This window comes from Bufo gargarizans, chromosome 8 (assembly GCF_014858855.1).
Source record: "Bufo gargarizans isolate SCDJY-AF-19 chromosome 8, ASM1485885v1, whole genome shotgun sequence".
NCBI classification, from domain to species: Eukaryota; Metazoa; Chordata; class Amphibia; order Anura; family Bufonidae; genus Bufo; species Bufo gargarizans.
Window position 1 is genome coordinate 23,457,199 of NC_058087.1, and position 16,582 is coordinate 23,473,780.

The window sequence follows — 16,582 nt, forward strand, 5'->3', positions numbered from 1 at the left end:
TGCTGATAAAAGAACATTCCTGAGTGATCTCAGAGACATGTGTGAGGTGTTTATGTACTTTTTATTATTCTGTATGTGATTTGCTTGTGTTATCATATATTTAATCACATTTAGTAAATATATTTATTTACTTAGTCTGCTTAAGTTTATTCGTTCTCAAAACTTTTGAATTCACATTATGTTACATTTATAGCAACTAGAGTTGAGCGGACACCTGGATGTTCGGGTTCGACGGGTTCGGCCGAACTTCACAAAAAAGTTCGAGTTAGGGACCCGAACTTGACCCGAACTTAACCCGAACTTGACCCCAAACCCCATTGAAGTCAATGGGGACCCCAACTTTGGAGCACTAAAATGGCTCTAAAAAAGTCATGAAAAGGGCTAGAGGGCTGCAAATGGCATCAAAATGTGGTTAAGAGCATGGCAAGTGCTCTGCAAATGTGGATAGGGAAATGACTTAAAATAACATAGAATACGTAAAAATAAAAAATAATAATCTTGATCTTGGAGGACGAGGGCCATATGGAGTAGGAGGTTGAGGAGGAGGTGGATGTGCCGGTGTAGATGGAAGCGGCGGTGGAGGAGCAGGAGCTAGCCTACACTGCTTTTTTGTTTTAAATTTATATTAATTATTTTAAATTAGGGTACACCCCAAAACATTGGGAAATATAACCTGTGATAACCCCCTCCAGTCGTGCTAAACACACGTTCAGACAATACACTGGCTGCAGGGCAGGCCAGCACTTCCAAGGCGTAAAGGGCAAACTCAGGCCATGTGCCCAATTTGGAGACCCAGAAATTGAAAAGGGGAGACCCATCAGTAAGTATGTGTAGGCGTGTGAACACATACTGCTCCACCATGTTGCTGAAATGCTACCTCCTGCTAAGACGTTCCATATCAGCTGGTGGTGCTGGTTGTTGTGGAGTGCTAACAAAGCTTTTCCACATTTCGGCCATGCTAACCCTGCCTGCCTGGTGGTGCCCCAGCTGCATTGCCGACCTCTTCCTCCTCCTCTGCCTTCGCCTTGTGCTTCCACTGTGCCCCCGCTGTCAGGTGGGAATCCCACCGCGTCTACCAGCATGCGCTTGTACTAGCGCATCTTACGATAACGCTCCAGTGATGGAATTAAGGACGGTAAGTTGTCCTTGTAACGGTGATCCAGCAGCATGGCCACCCAGTAATCAGCACAGGTTAGGAAGTGGGCAACTCGCCGGTTGTTGCGGAGACACTGCAGCATGTAATCCCTCATGTGTGCCATGCTGCCCAGAGGCAACAAAAAGCTGTACTCTGTGGGATGTGTATCGTCTGTGTCCTCTGTATCCCCCCAGCCATGCACCAGTGATGGCCAAGAGCTGGCTTGGGTGCCACCCTGCTGTGAACACGGTTCCTCCTCCACCATCTCCTCCTCCTTATCCTCCACCTCGTCATCCTCCAGAACTGTGCCCTGGCTGAACAATTGTGTACCTGGTGTTTGTGGGTGCAGGAATCCACCCTCAGAGCCACTTGTGAATGACTGGCCTGAAACCCTATGAAATGATCCCTCTTCCTCCTCCTCCTCCTGTGCCACATCCTCTTCCATCATTTCCCGAAGCGTTTTTTCAAGGAGGCATAGAAGTGGGATAGTAGCGCTGAGAATGGCATAATCGTCACTGGCCATGTTGGTGGAGTACTCGAAACAGCGCAACAAGGCACACAGGTGTCGCATGGAGGCCCAGTCATTTGTGGTGAAGTGGTGCTGTTCCACAGACCGACTCACCTGTGCGTGCTGCAGCAAAAACTCCACTATCACTTGCTTCTGCTCGCACAGTCTGGTCAGCATGTGCAAGCTGGAGTTCCACCTTTTGGGCACGACGCATATGAGGTGGTGAGCGGGAAGGCCGAAGTTACGCTGCAGCACTGACAGGCGAGCAGCAGCAGGGTGAGAACGCCAAAAGCGCACACAGAGAGCCCGCACTTTATGCAGCAGCATAGACATATCGGGGTACTTTTTAAGGAACCTCTGCACCACCAAATTCAGCACTTGCGCCAGGCAAGGGATGTGCGTCAAACCGGCTAAGCCCAGAGCTGGTATGAGATTCTGCCCACCAGGCCGGGCATGAGGCTCACAGGCACCAACCACTCATCAGTCTGTTGTTCCATTCCCATCCACAGCTCCTGCGCGGTGTGGGGTTTGTCCCACAAACAGATAAGTTTTAAAATTGCCTTCTGTCATTTACCCCTGGCTGTGCTGAAGTTGGTGGTGAAGGTGTTACGCTGACCGGATGAGGAGGCGGTAGAGGATGAGGAAGCGGAGTAGGAGGAGGAAGCAACAGGAGGCAAACTGAAGCGCCCTGCACTCCTCAGTGGTGGAAGGACATGCGCCAAACTGCTATCCCCCTTCAGGCCCAGCCGCCACTGCATTTACCCAGTGTGCTGTTAGGGAGATATAATGTCCCTGACCGTGCTTACTGGTCCACGTATCCGTAGTTAGGTGGACCTTGCCACAGATGGCGTTGCGCAGTGCACACCTGATTTTGTCCCCCACTTGGATGTGCAGGGAAGGGATGGCTCGCCTGGAAAAGTAGTGGTGGCTGGGCACGACATACTGTTGGACAGCCACCGCTATAAGGCTTTTAAAATTCTTTGTCTCCACCAGACAGAATGACAGCATTTCAAAGGCCAGTCATTTTGAAATGCTGGCATTCAGGGCCAAGGATCGTGGGTGGGTAGGGGGGTACTTCCTCTTCCGTTCCAGTGTTTGGGAGATAAAGAGCTGAACGCTTCCATGGGACATTTTGGAGATGCTTGGTGACCGAGGTGGTGGTGTTGCTGGCAGATCCTCTGTTTGTAGCTGGCACAGATTGACCATGTCCTCTCCCTGCAACAGGAGCTCCACCAGCAGCACCACGACCAGGTCTACTCCCCTTATTTGACGCTCTCCTCATTCTCCGCAAATTTAGGATCTTGCCCAAAATGGGTATTTTCTAATTAACAGAATATAACAGCAATATTTAACGCTTGTATTTCACATGGACAAATGCAGCAAAGGCCGCAGATGTAGGGTATTGCCAAACATTTGTGTATTTTTAACACAAAACATTATGGCAGTATTTTAAGCTTGTATTTCACACTGACAGATGCAGCAAAGGCCGCTAATTTAGTATTTTGCCGAAAATGGATGTTTTTTTTTATTATATATAATTTTTTTAAATGTAATATCTTTATTGATATACAAAACAAATACACAAAGTAAGTTCAAACTCAATATAATTAATACCATTTTCCCCCTAACCCCATTTGCCCCCAACCCCCCACCCTGTGATGCAAATTTTTTTAAACACAGAATATTATTGCAGTATTTTAAGCTTGTATTTCACACTGACAGATGCAGCAAAGACCGTAAATTTAGTCTTTTGCCAATTTTTTTAGTTTTTTTAATAACAGAATATTATTGCAGTATTTCAAGCTTGTATTTAACACTGATAGATGCAGCAAAGGCCACAGATGTAGAGTATTGCAAAAAATTGGTGTTTTTTTTAAACCCAGAATATTTTGGCAGTATTTCAAGCTTGTATTTCACACTGACAGATGCAGTAAAGGCCCCAGATGTATGATATTGCCAAAAATTGGTGTTTTTTTTGAAACCCAGAATATTATTGTTATTATTATACAGATGCAGTAAAGGCCGCAATTCTTTTTTTTTTATAACAGAAAATAACAGCAGTATCTAACGCTTGTATTTTACACTGACAAATGCAGCAAAGGCCGCTAATTTTGTATTTTGCCCAAAATGGGCGTTTTTTTAATATTAGAATATAACAGCGGTATCTAACGCTTGTATTTCACATTGACAAATGCAGCAAAAGCTGCTAATTTAGTATTTTGCCCAAAATGGGTGGCAGTATTTTAAGCTTGTTTTTCACACTGATAAATGTAGCAAATGCCGCAGATGTAGGGTATTGCCAAAAATTGGTGTTTTTTTAAACCCAGAATATTATTGCAGTATTTCAAGCTTGTATTTCACACTGAAAAATGCAGCAAAGGCCCCAGATGTAGGGTATTTCCCAAAATGGGTGTTTTTTTTATAACATAATATTATGGCAGTATTTCAAGCTTGTATTTCACACTGACAAAAGCACATATGCAGTGCTGATGCACTGAACTTGCATAAAATGGCTGCCGACGACCACCTAACAGACGGATAAAAGTACTTCTTCACTGTCACTGGGCTCAGGGCAGTGTAAAAATATTGTGCTCTGCACCCACAAAACAAAATTGCTGTAGATCGCGGAGTTAAAAAAGCACTTCTGATAAAAGATTATTTCCTATTCTCCCTCTCACAGCAGCAGCATCCTATCCCTACACTAATCAGAGCAGAGTGACGTGCAGCGCTTCGTGACTCCAGCTTATATAGAGGCTGGGTCACATGCTGCACTGGCCAATCACAGCCATGCCATTAGAAGGCATGGCTTTGATGGCTTCTAAGGGCACACGAGTTAAAAGCTTGTTGATTGGCTGCTCTGAAGCCTTTCAAAAAGCGCCATTATCTCGCCAAACACTGAACCCGAACTTTTACTAAAAAGTTTGGGTCCGGGGTCCAAAAATCCAAAAGTTCGGTATGAACCCGAACTTTACAGTTCAGGTACGCTCAACCCTAAAAGCAACATTTGGGTAAAAGGTTCATAGTTAAAGTTTTTTTTTTTTTTTTTTACAGGGACAAGCATATTGCATGCAGTTTATATTTTATAGGCACATTTTAAAAAAAGGTAATGATGAATACAAAGAACACATTTTTGAAAGAGGTAATGATTAAAACAAAGAATTTATCACAGTGATGGTCTAGATGGTCAATTCCTATTGGAAAACATTTGTCAAGCTTAATATATAGAAGTTATATCTGGTGTCATGATGAGCGGTAATATTTTTCAAGTGTATAGACCACTAGACTAACCCTTGTGTTCAGAATTGGAAAGGTCTGCTAGGTAATTTAATACAACAAAACCAGCACAGACTCTGACCTTTTATTTGTATGGTTCCTAGTGGAAGTGATTGAAGACTATACGCCCTAAAATGTAACTTCTCTTTTGAGTTCAGTGCACTTAGAATTGAGGTTACACCCAAAAAGATTCTGATCTAATTCACTGAGCAGAGAAGAGTAAAAATAGGTATTTGGTAAGATCAGTGGATTGTCTGACACATCCTATAATAACTCTGTATGAATCTTTGGTATTGTCCACATAGCCTGGTGATGAGAGGATGATACTAGGGATGTCATGGAGATAAGGTTATTGTGGTTATATATGTATTTCTTGTTCTTTGTTTCAATTCTTCTGTAGAGCTGTGGATCATTTTGCTGTATAGCATATATTTGTATTTAAGCAGGGTACTATATGTCTTACCAAACATTTAAAAGGATATACAAATTATAAAAAGTTAGCTATTAGATTGCTGGAGGTCTGACTGCTGGGACCCCCACCAATCACAAAAACAGGGGGGCCTCATACCACTGTACCGCTCCATACATTTTATATAAGACTGCTGGAGGTAGCTAATTTCAGTGCTCAACTATTTCCTGAAGTCCTATGGAGGACGAATGCATGGAACACTGCAGGCTTGACCTTCCTCTTCATTCGATTTCAATATAGGGGCCCCCCCATTGGCCAAACGCCATTGATCTAATAGGTATTCCCCTTCCTGTGGATAGGGGACACGCTTTCAAGGTAGTTTTCAGCCAGATTGTGCCTTCCATTAAAATGAATAGTAACCCCAATAGAACGATTTTGTATTGTTTGCTCCCAGCAAATGTATGAGCTCTTCTGCCTCTACTAGTAATAATTTAATTGATTCGGAAATTCGGAAATTTGACCCAGATTTTTCAAAATAGTCTCATTCTAATAAATTCAAAAATTTTACAAAAATGGCATAAAATGGCACTAAATGCAGAACACTTTCTGATCCAAAAATTGTTCATCTGTCCTAGTAGTACCACAGATATAAATTTAACCCCCTAAGGGCGGGTTCACACTCTTATTAGGGTATTCCATTATAGGTTCCGTTTATAAAGGAATATAATGGAATTCGTAGACGGAATGCATAACGGAAGCCTTTAAGAGGCATTCTATTTTATCTGTCATAATAGAAGTTTATAGGCAGGCATAACGGATCAGTCTGGTTTCCGTTATGCAGGACGGAAAGAGAGTCCTGTTGATAGGATAGGAAAATTAAATTAATATGTATACTAGTTTTCAAATGGGTGACTCGGTGACCAAAGCTAGTTTTCCATTGCCTCCAAAATAGTTGCACCTCTTGCTCTCAGTTACAAAGTATACGGACGTAGAGGATTATAAAACATGGCAGCGTTCTTCCAGAAATAGTGCCAGATCTGGTTGTGTGTCTGGCATTAAAGTCTCAGCTGTATTACCTTAAACAACCTGTGCACAGATGTGGCGCTATAACCATGCTGTATGTCTGAACTGTGCTGCAATACCACACGCATATGGATGGCGCTGTGTCAGGAACTGTACTGAAGGGGGTGTGCGTTACCACTCTCCCTTCACTCTGCTGATTTTGGGGGCCAACTGATCACAAATTCATGGCCAATAAAGGAAAAAGATAATTATTTTGAGAACATCAGATAGCTAAAAGGTGTCCATCACATCCACTTACTCCAGTGAGCAGCCTGCAGTTCTCCAGAGCCGTGCTCCGTTGTGTGCAGATGGGTTTCCAGAGGAACATTACATGAGAGAGTCTTAACTAACTGTTAACTAAGCTGTCATCTGAATGAACCTCTGTCTTCAAGTACCCTTCAGGAAATGGCTGCATCTGCATCTTTAGGAGATCACGTTTAATTAACGTAGTTGTCAGCGCATTATCCTTACATTGTATCATAGAGCTGAAACGGCAAAGGGACATCCAAAGCTATATGTAATTGAAACACAATAAAGACGAGGCTCAGTCTAGTATTAGATAGATAAAATATCCCTTAATATATAATGAACTATTATTAGCAGTATACAGTGTGAGATGATAAATAGATAGATAGATAGATAGATAGATAATAAAGAGATGGATAGATAGATGTGAGATAGATAGATACTGTATATATGAGATAGATAGATACATAGATAGATAGACAGACAGATACAGGATAAATAGATGGATAGATACATAGATATTGGATAGATAGATAGATAATAAAGAGATGGATAGATAGATGTGAGATAGATAGATAGACAGATCAATAAAGGATAGAGAGATGGATAGATAAATAGGATATAGATAGACAGAAAGATATAAGATAGATATATAGATAGATACTGTATATATGAGATAGATAGATAGATAGATAGATAGATAGATAGATACATCGATAGATACACAGATAAAGGATAAATAGATGGATAGATACATAGATATAGGATAGATAGATAGTTAGATAGATAATAGATATAATAAAGTACATCGTAGTCATACTTTAAAATAAACTATGGCATATAAGCCATTATCAGATTTTCCCCGCACTGTCATGGTGGATGCCTTTCTACAAAATACACGCTAAGTACTGCACTATTTATTGAATAGTAGAGTAAATAGTCACATAACACCCGTGTAATTTGACGGCTTTTCAGCTAAGGCAATGGACCGGCTTCTTCATCTTCATGTCATGTCCTCGTATGTCAGGTCTCCTTCGTACTTAAATGCCTGCACACGGAACAAGACTAGAACCCAAGAGTCTTTAATATCTTAAAAAATTTTTCTTTGCTTCTCAAATAAAAAATATATTTTATGGTCCTGCAAACAAGCTGGAGGCGCAAGGCAAACACTGCTCATAGCACGGCTATCATTAGAAAAAGTCTCCAAAAATATATTCATTATTCTCTCCAAAGGACCGCAGACTTTGATTTTGAAGCTTGCACAGAGAGTATATTTGTCTTCAACTACCCCAGAGCAAGGTGCTACAGTGGAGGGTATATTTATCATGCAAATAACTCAGATAGGGATCTTGCCTGTTACATCCTTAAAACAGTAAGAAAAAAAAAATTGCATGCATCTTACTATTTTGCAAATGCCAGTTGGATGCAGCATCCTTTAGAGTTAACGGTGCGACACTTTTGTGTTGGGTAGCATGAATCATTAATCATGAGACCGGCCATATTCTTGTACTGCTTCAGCTTTCATTACTTGGCCTAATTAAACAGTCCTGTGAACTGGAATCTCAGATTCCTCTGTTACAGATTATCATTAATTATGGTGAAAGTGCTCAGTGATGTTGGACTCAATTATATTCTGCTCAGCACTGGCATTGTGTGATTCATTGCACAGCCTGCTCTACAGATGTACACTTTTTCTTATCTTGCACTTCCACTTTTGTAAATTGGGCTCTGCTAGCGAACAAACTTAAGAGTTATGTGCTGCATTTTCATTAAAAACATGTTGGAAAAAAGCGCCAGGCCAATTAAGGATCTTCTGTTTTATAGAGAGTGATGAGACGAACGTTTGATCCTGAAGGGATTAGCTGCAGAAGAAATCAGTCTGGTACTTCTGTAAATATTATAGAATTATTTATGTGTAACTTTTTATTGTTGTTTTAAATTTTGATATTTTTGTTTGACTATTTGGCAAATAAAAATCTATCTATCTATCAAATATCTATCTAACTATCTCCTATCTATCTGTCTATCTATCTATCTATCTATCTATCTATCTATCTATCTCATATCTATCTATCTATCTATCTATCTCATATCTATGTCATATCTATCTATCTATCTATCTCATATCTATCTATCTATCTATCAATCAATCAATAAAGCTTTATTGGCAGGTCTAAAATTATACATTAGTAATGCCAAAGCATGTGGGAAATAGGGGTTTGAGAAATGGGGACACACCTGGGGTACGTGTGTAGGAGTCCGTGGCATATCATGATGGGGGGAAGGGGTGCGGATACACCCCGGGTCAGGGTATGGGAGTCCATGGCATATCAGGCTCCTCTCAGTCTGTGGCAGGCACTGATATATTGTGCTGCTATGTCCAGTGTTCTCTTCCTCTCCCAGCATGATGGGCAGCTTCTCTTCCTCCTCCATGGAGCTGAAGTCTTGGAGTAAATCAGAGAGTCTCCTAAAATGGATGGCCTCACTGCTGAGTATTTGGGACAGTATATAAGGAAGTGGGCCTTATCCTCCACCACCTCCAGGTGGCACTGATGGCACAGTCTGCTTTCTCTAGGCATGTAGCTCTGTCGATGCCGTCCGATTCGACGGCCAGGCTGTGGGCGCTCAGTCTGTAGTGGCTCAGGATTTTACGGTCTCTGGGGTTCCCTAGTTTCTCCAGATATGGGGCCAATTTGTAGTCTCTCTGCAGTTGATTTTGGTGCTTTGCCTTGCCTGGGATTCCTTGGTGTAGCAAAGCTTTATGGTTATCTATCTCCTATCTATCTATCTATCTATTTCCTATCTATCTATCTCCTATCTATCTATCTATCTATCTATCTATCTATCTATCTATCTATCTATCTATCTATCTAGCTCATATCTATCTAACTTTCCCCTATCATCTATCTATCTATCTATCTATCTATATATCTTATATCTATCTATCTATCTATCTATCAAATCAAAAAAGCTTTATTAGCAGGACTAAATAGATTTTAGCATTGCCAAAACAAGTGGGAAATAATTGGGTAGGGTTGGGGGATGGGGACACATCCAGGGTGGGGTGTCCATGGTATATCAGGCTCCTCTCAGTCTATGGCAGGCAGTAATATATTAGGCTGCTATGTGTTCTCCTCTTCCCCCAGCAGTATGGAGAGTCTCTCTTTCTCCTCCATGGAGGTAAAGTCTGGGCAGAGATCAGACAGTCTCATGAAGTGAGAATCCCTCACTGTTGAGTATTTGGGGCCCCGCAGCAGGAAATGAGCCTCATCCTCCACAGCCTCCTGGTCGTACTGCTGGCACAGTCTGCTCTGCCTGGGCTTGTACCTACCTTCTGTGATGTTCGTATGTCATTCCTCCAGAAGTTGATATACTCCTCTTTGCCCTTGTGTATCGTCCTCTAGATTTCCCCCTTTGCCAGGCTGTATTGTTTGGTGGCTTGGGCAGGCTGGGTTTGGGCGACTTGCAGGGTGCTTTGTTTTTCTGGGGCTTCTTGGTGTAGCAAGGCTTTGTGATGGTAGGAGCTGGGTCTGCTGCTATGCAGATGGGCTATGAATGATAGCACCCGCTTCTGAACAGCAAAGTAGAGAGGGAATCTTCCCAGTTCTGCTTGACAGGTGCTGTTTGAGGTGCTCCTGTGGACCTGGAGAAGGTGTTTGCAGAATTCTAGGTGGAAAAGTTCTGTTGGCCCAAAGTCCGACTTTGCCCAGTCTGGGTATGTGTCTGGGCCCCAGACTTTGCTGCCATACAGGAGGATTGGGGCAATGATGGTGTCAAGGATTTTAAGCCAGATGGTCACTGGTGCCTTAAGATGATACAGACGCTTTCTGATGGCATAGACGCCTTTTCTTTCAGTGTTTCCATGGCTTTCTTAAAACTCCCTGATTGGATGATTTCTAGGCCCAGGTAGGTGTAGCTGTCAGTTTCTGAAAGTGGACAGTTGTTTAGCAGGAAGGGAGGACGCCTGGGTGCTTTCCGGTTTCTTTTCTGGAACACCATGATGTTGGTTTTCTTTGGATTAATGGGCAGTGCCCACGTGTAAATGAACTTCTCCAGGATTTTCAGGTTATCTTGGAGACCTTTCTCAGTTGGTGATAGTAGCAGAAGATCATCTGCATAAAGGAGAAATTTTGAGAGGGTCCAAGAAACAGATCTCGGTGAGGGAACGGAAAACATAGGATGGGAGCATCTGGGATCAGTAAGGTAAGTATAACTGTATATTATTATTTATACTCAATTTTGAAAGCGTAAACCCCTTTTTAATAATCCATTATATTTCTGCAAAGTCTAGGTAAACAAAAGGCTCAAAACAAAAAAAGTTATTTGCCTGCAGCTAGTGATCCCCCATCTGATATGGGACAATGCAAAGCCAAACATAGAGAGGTCTCCAAAGATAATTAGCCAGTGACACTTGCTGCATCTTGCTAATTATCTTTTTTTTCTGCAGCCATATATAGACAGCTGCAGTATTTCCATCACAGTGCCTGGATGGAGATACTGGAGCAGAAAACTGATTAGCACAGAACATCCGGCACAGTGTGAATATTCTATGCTGCTACTGGATTTGTCTGTGGACCAAACCAGAGGGAACAGTGTAAGGGATTTAGTTTCTTCACCTTACAGCTATCCCCTCCCTCCCCATGGAGGTATTAACTTTGCAAACCCAAGAATAGTTCTTGATAGCAACCACTATGCATTATATTGTCTTAATGCACAAAATCATACTGGCTATTTAAGTCTGAGGGTAAGCAAAACCAGTCAAATCCAAATATAGCAAACAACTTCCACACCTTTACTATAAAAATAAAAAAAACTGATAACGTTGCTTCTCAGGCCAGGGGAAATAGAAAGATTTCAATGGATTAAAAAAATCGGTCTAACACCTATCCACAGGTTGTGTGTGGTATTGCCGGACACCGCCATCTTGCTTGAAGATCTCGGACGAAATCCTGTGCGCAGTGACATATGACGTCACCTTGCCGGCTGTTGTGATGACGTCCATCTCGGGCTAGGCCTTCAAGCAAGATGGTGGCGGCTGGCCTGTCATGAGCAAATGGATCAGGAAAGTATAATTATTATTATTTCTTTTTATATTTTACACTCTCTTATTTATATTGGTTGCCACGATTATGTATGAAAGCAGCATCTGAGGAGTAAAATGACGGGGAGCAGCGCAATCGCCACTTACTGTGATTGCACCCACTACATACAAAGAAATGCGCTTTGTGGCGAAGTCAAGATGCAGATTTTATGGTAAAATTCGGCAAAGCAGCCAAATCAAATTTGGCTACCATTAGTTCAGAATGTCATCCATATCCTGTGGAAAAGAAAAAAAATCTGCACCGAAAATGGAACTGTGGTATATGACAGTTTATGCTGCAGATGTCACGGATTCCAGTGCATGGGATGAAATCTGAGGCAGAGAGGCTGCAGAATCGGTGACAACTCCACATGTAACAGTAACACCTGCAGATTTTTCTTTGGATTTACAGCAGGCTTTGCAATGGAATCGCATAGCTATAAAGTAATGGATATTATCCAAAATTAACATAACAGTTGTGAGGTTTAAAATGCAAAACACTTTTCAAATAACAAAGTATTGATAAAAATAAATACATTAAAAAAATTATAATAACATTAATATTTGGAAAATGATAAAAATGTGCCATAAAATTAACCAAATTTGCAACCGACCCTCTTATAAAGTTTATATCCAGTATTTATTACAGAAGAAACCTGGGGATCATCTACTGTTCTCAGGCAAATGAACGGTGTCAAAAACTTCCAAATGATTCCCGCGCGCTCTGTCCCCATTATTTTCATTCCTTTGAAAATAGTCGTCAATCTGAATTACATCTAAGCCCAGCAAACTTTTAAATATGAGCCGTAACATGCTGAAAGCTCCATCTCCCACTGCAGTTATGGGTTTTAATATATATGAAAATCAGTATTCTTGTATGCATGCATATATGCTTTCAATAATATCGCTTTAGCAGATGGTGAACTAGCCAAATCTAATTCCTGACAATAAAAACTGTGCTTAAATTACCCGGCACTTGCATGAAATGGGTTTAAAACATGTTTATAGTTTATCTTGCAATTATTTTCTAATGATTAATTTGCCTTTTTTTTATTTATTTTTTATTATATCGCAGGTACTTCGAGAGGTAGTACTGGTAAATGACACAAAGGAATTTGCATGTGTGTTGTAAAAAAAAAAAAAAAAAAAAAAATGAGTATCTACATTTCCATGGCTGCTTTATTAAAATAAATATGTTTTGCTGCCCCTATTTACACCTAAAATTCCGACAACTATATCTTAGTAGAGGAAACCAGTGCCTTTTCCTCATCTAGCAGCTTCCCACATATCGCTCATTGAAAATGTAATACAGTACTGACATGTCACAGGTCACCCGGCAATCTGAATTTTAAAAGGAATATGAATAATATTCTGTTTTATTTTGAAAATGAACTTCATGCCCTCCATCATGAATCCAATATATGTCTTAATCTTCTGTGCTCTTGAAGCCTACGGCTCCTAGCTGAGTCCTTTGACTCCTGAACCTAATAAGAAAATAGGTTGTTTTCTGATCCAAGTTTCCCATTTTTAGGGAGAGTGAAGCAAACATTCTCTATTTCAAATGTAATTGACAAAGCATAAAAAAACACGTGTCCGTATAAATGCGCCACTGCCAATGAGCCCCACAGTGAATTGTTTTATTCCAAATTTCATTAGGGTGTTGCATGTTTTTTAAATAGGCAGCAAAAAACTAAAATTGTGGTTTACCTGTTATAATATTCATGGTATGCACATAAAGGATAAATACACAAAAAGGCTAACAACCGGATAATATCACATTTGAAATGTGACGTTTCAGTTAACCTAAACATGCAAAACGGGAAAAAAGGGACAGTAGTAATAAAAAAAAATGCTCTTAATTTTTTTTTTTTTGCTTTTTGGATAGCTACAGCCAAGTGAATAGCAAACACAATTTAAAGGGACACTTCCATGATTTTTTTTTCATATATATCACATTTTACCAGTGTGCATAAATGTGACTATTCTATTTTTTAAATAAAAAGTGAATTGAGGGGGCTTTCTAGACACTATTTTGGCATGGAGTCACTCCATGTATTCTAATTCCTTTGGAGTTTTTAATTCCCTTTTTGCCAGGATTTTTACCATAGCAGACAATCTCACATAATGGGGTATTCCCATCTCAGAACTTGATGGTATATATTGCTAGGATATGCTATCAATGTCAGATAGAGATGGGACCCACTCCTATCTACAGAACAAGCCCCCAAAGTGAAGGGAGAGCAACCAAACATGCATGGTCACCCTAAGTTCACTGCTGTTGGAGTCCCATACTGATCGTACTGATCGTTGCTCCTCTGTGGGCATTGTTTACACCAAAGTGATGATACATTCACATTTCATGTGCAGAATAGACTAAAAAACTGATACAGAGAAGTTCCAGTTTCTACTCCACTGGCTTCAATGGAAAAAGAACATACGGAAGGACTTGTGCAATATGCTATACAAAATGATCAATTGTCTGGTACAGGTTAACATGCCTAAAAACAAGGTTGTTTGTGTACACTTGGGTTATGATTGTTAGCCCCATTTAAATGGACATCAGTAATGGTCTGTCCTTCATTGCCTTTTTCCTTTGCTTTAACTATCCCAAAGATCCCCTAAAATCATATTCAATCAAAAAAATTAAAACAGACAAAAATATAAGTCTTAGAAAATGAAAGAAACATAATACTTCTCTGAGTAAGACATACAATCCAGTACATGTTCTAAATGGACAACAGTACTGAATGTCCCAGAATTACAGTTCTCCTTCCAAAAGGACAAGAATACTGAGGTTCTCAAGAGAAAATTGAGTTGAGTAGACTTGGGGGGTGCTCTTGGAGGTGCTCTTCTTCATTAGGGAGAGCACCTAGCATGCATGATGTGTATTTCAGTCAAGCCAACTCTGCTTTGCATTTTAAACATATGCAAATGAGCATATCTTATCTTAGGAAACTTAATTTTTATACCTTTGGGTTTCTGGGGAAGACATCCAAAATAGCTTTTCTTCCAAAAAGAAAAGATCACAAAATGTATCTGAAGTCAGCAGATATAAAATATGCTAATTTGCATACATTTTTCTAGGAAATAAAGAGCAGCATTGGCTGGACTACAATGCTCCTCATGCATACTAGGTGGTCTCCCTAATGAGAAGAGCACCCTCAAGAAGACCCCCCCCCCCCCAAAGGCCACTCAGCTGACCAGGTTAATGTTCTCTTTACACACTATGTACTCTTTGAAGGATAACTGACTTGTATGCATCACTCTGACAAGTATTTTGTGTGGATTTTTCACTTTAAATTGCCCAAAATGCATCACAAGAAACCTGCAGGGAATTTGTAGAATCAGTTTGTTTATGTTTAGAAGGACATATTTGTATATTCTGTGTAGTTATACTAAATAATCAATCTTACATAATTTATTAGTTGAATCTTCAACTTTGTTTCTGATTCCTATAAAGAACTTATGCAGGGATGGATGGTGGTTCAGTGATCAGTCCTGGTGGTGGGGGTACAAATAACAACCTAGGACAACATCTTCATGGACTTTACATGTTCTCCTCATGTTTGTGAAGATTTAGGAGTTCTTCTTCTATTAGATATACACCAATTTTTGGCATATAAATGTTGTGTATTTGGTCGCAAACAGGATTTGTGGCCGAATCTGTGACTTTTTCCTGCTTGCGCCAGGTCTAATAAAAAGGGGAGTGGAAGGTAGCAGGCTGGTGGGTCTGTCTAAATTATCATTTTCTACACCTGTTTTAGGTGTAGAAAATGTTCTAAATCTTCATAGATCTAGGCCAGCGGTGGATGCGCAGAAGTTATGTAGAGGCTGGCGCCTCTTTATAACTTAGGTGTATTATGTGCCAGACTCATGGCCCCATCAGTCTGGGAACTCTAATGTTTTCTAACACCCTAGAAACATAATAGGGTAAATGTCTTTCTATAAATTTGGCCCAAGTTTGAGTAAATGTGTATAAGGCCTCGTTCACACTTCAGTGTTTAGTCAGTGATTTCCATCAGTGATTTGTGAGCCAAAACCAGGTGAAACTCTAAACATAGAACAGGAGCAGATCTTTCCCTTCTACCTCATGTCTGTGGAGGCTCCACTTCTGGTTTTGGCTCACAAATCACTGATGGAAATCACTGACCAAACACTGCAGTGTGAAAGAGGCCTAAGGGAAATTTTGTTTTGAGCCCCACTGAAGACAGGTGAGAACCGAGCATCAGGTTACATTTAGAGATGAGCGAATTGACTTCGGATGAAACATCCGAAGTTGATTGGCATAAAACTATCTTTGAATACTGTACAGAGTGAGCGCTCCGTTTAGTATTGCAATGTATTGGCTCAGATGAGCCAAAGTTATTATTTTGCTAATTAATTTCTACTGTTGAAAACCTTTTCCCAAACTTGTGTTTGGTTCCAAGTGGTACCTTGGAACCGAACCCGAGTAAGGTAAAAGGTTTTTAAAAAAGTTTTATGCCAATCGACTTCAGATGTTTCATCTGAAGTCGATTCGCTCATCCCTAGTTACATTATTCCTGCCAAATGTACTGGAAACCATTATACAAAACATGTGACACAAATGTAAACAAAACCTAAATCATGCATTGTGGAAATGGATTATCTAAACATATAAGCAAATTAAAATATTTCTGTGCATTCTTTAATCTCTCCATATGCAAGAATTTAGGATATAGAATAAATGGCTACCTGGCACCTACATTATATGAAACGCTTAGTTGGGATGTCTATAATATTCACTACAATTGTGAAAAACTATTAAAGTGGCATTTTCCAAAGGCATCCTTGATGCATGGATTCCTCTATCAGCCACATGCTATTTTTTCCTCCATTCTGAACACTGTT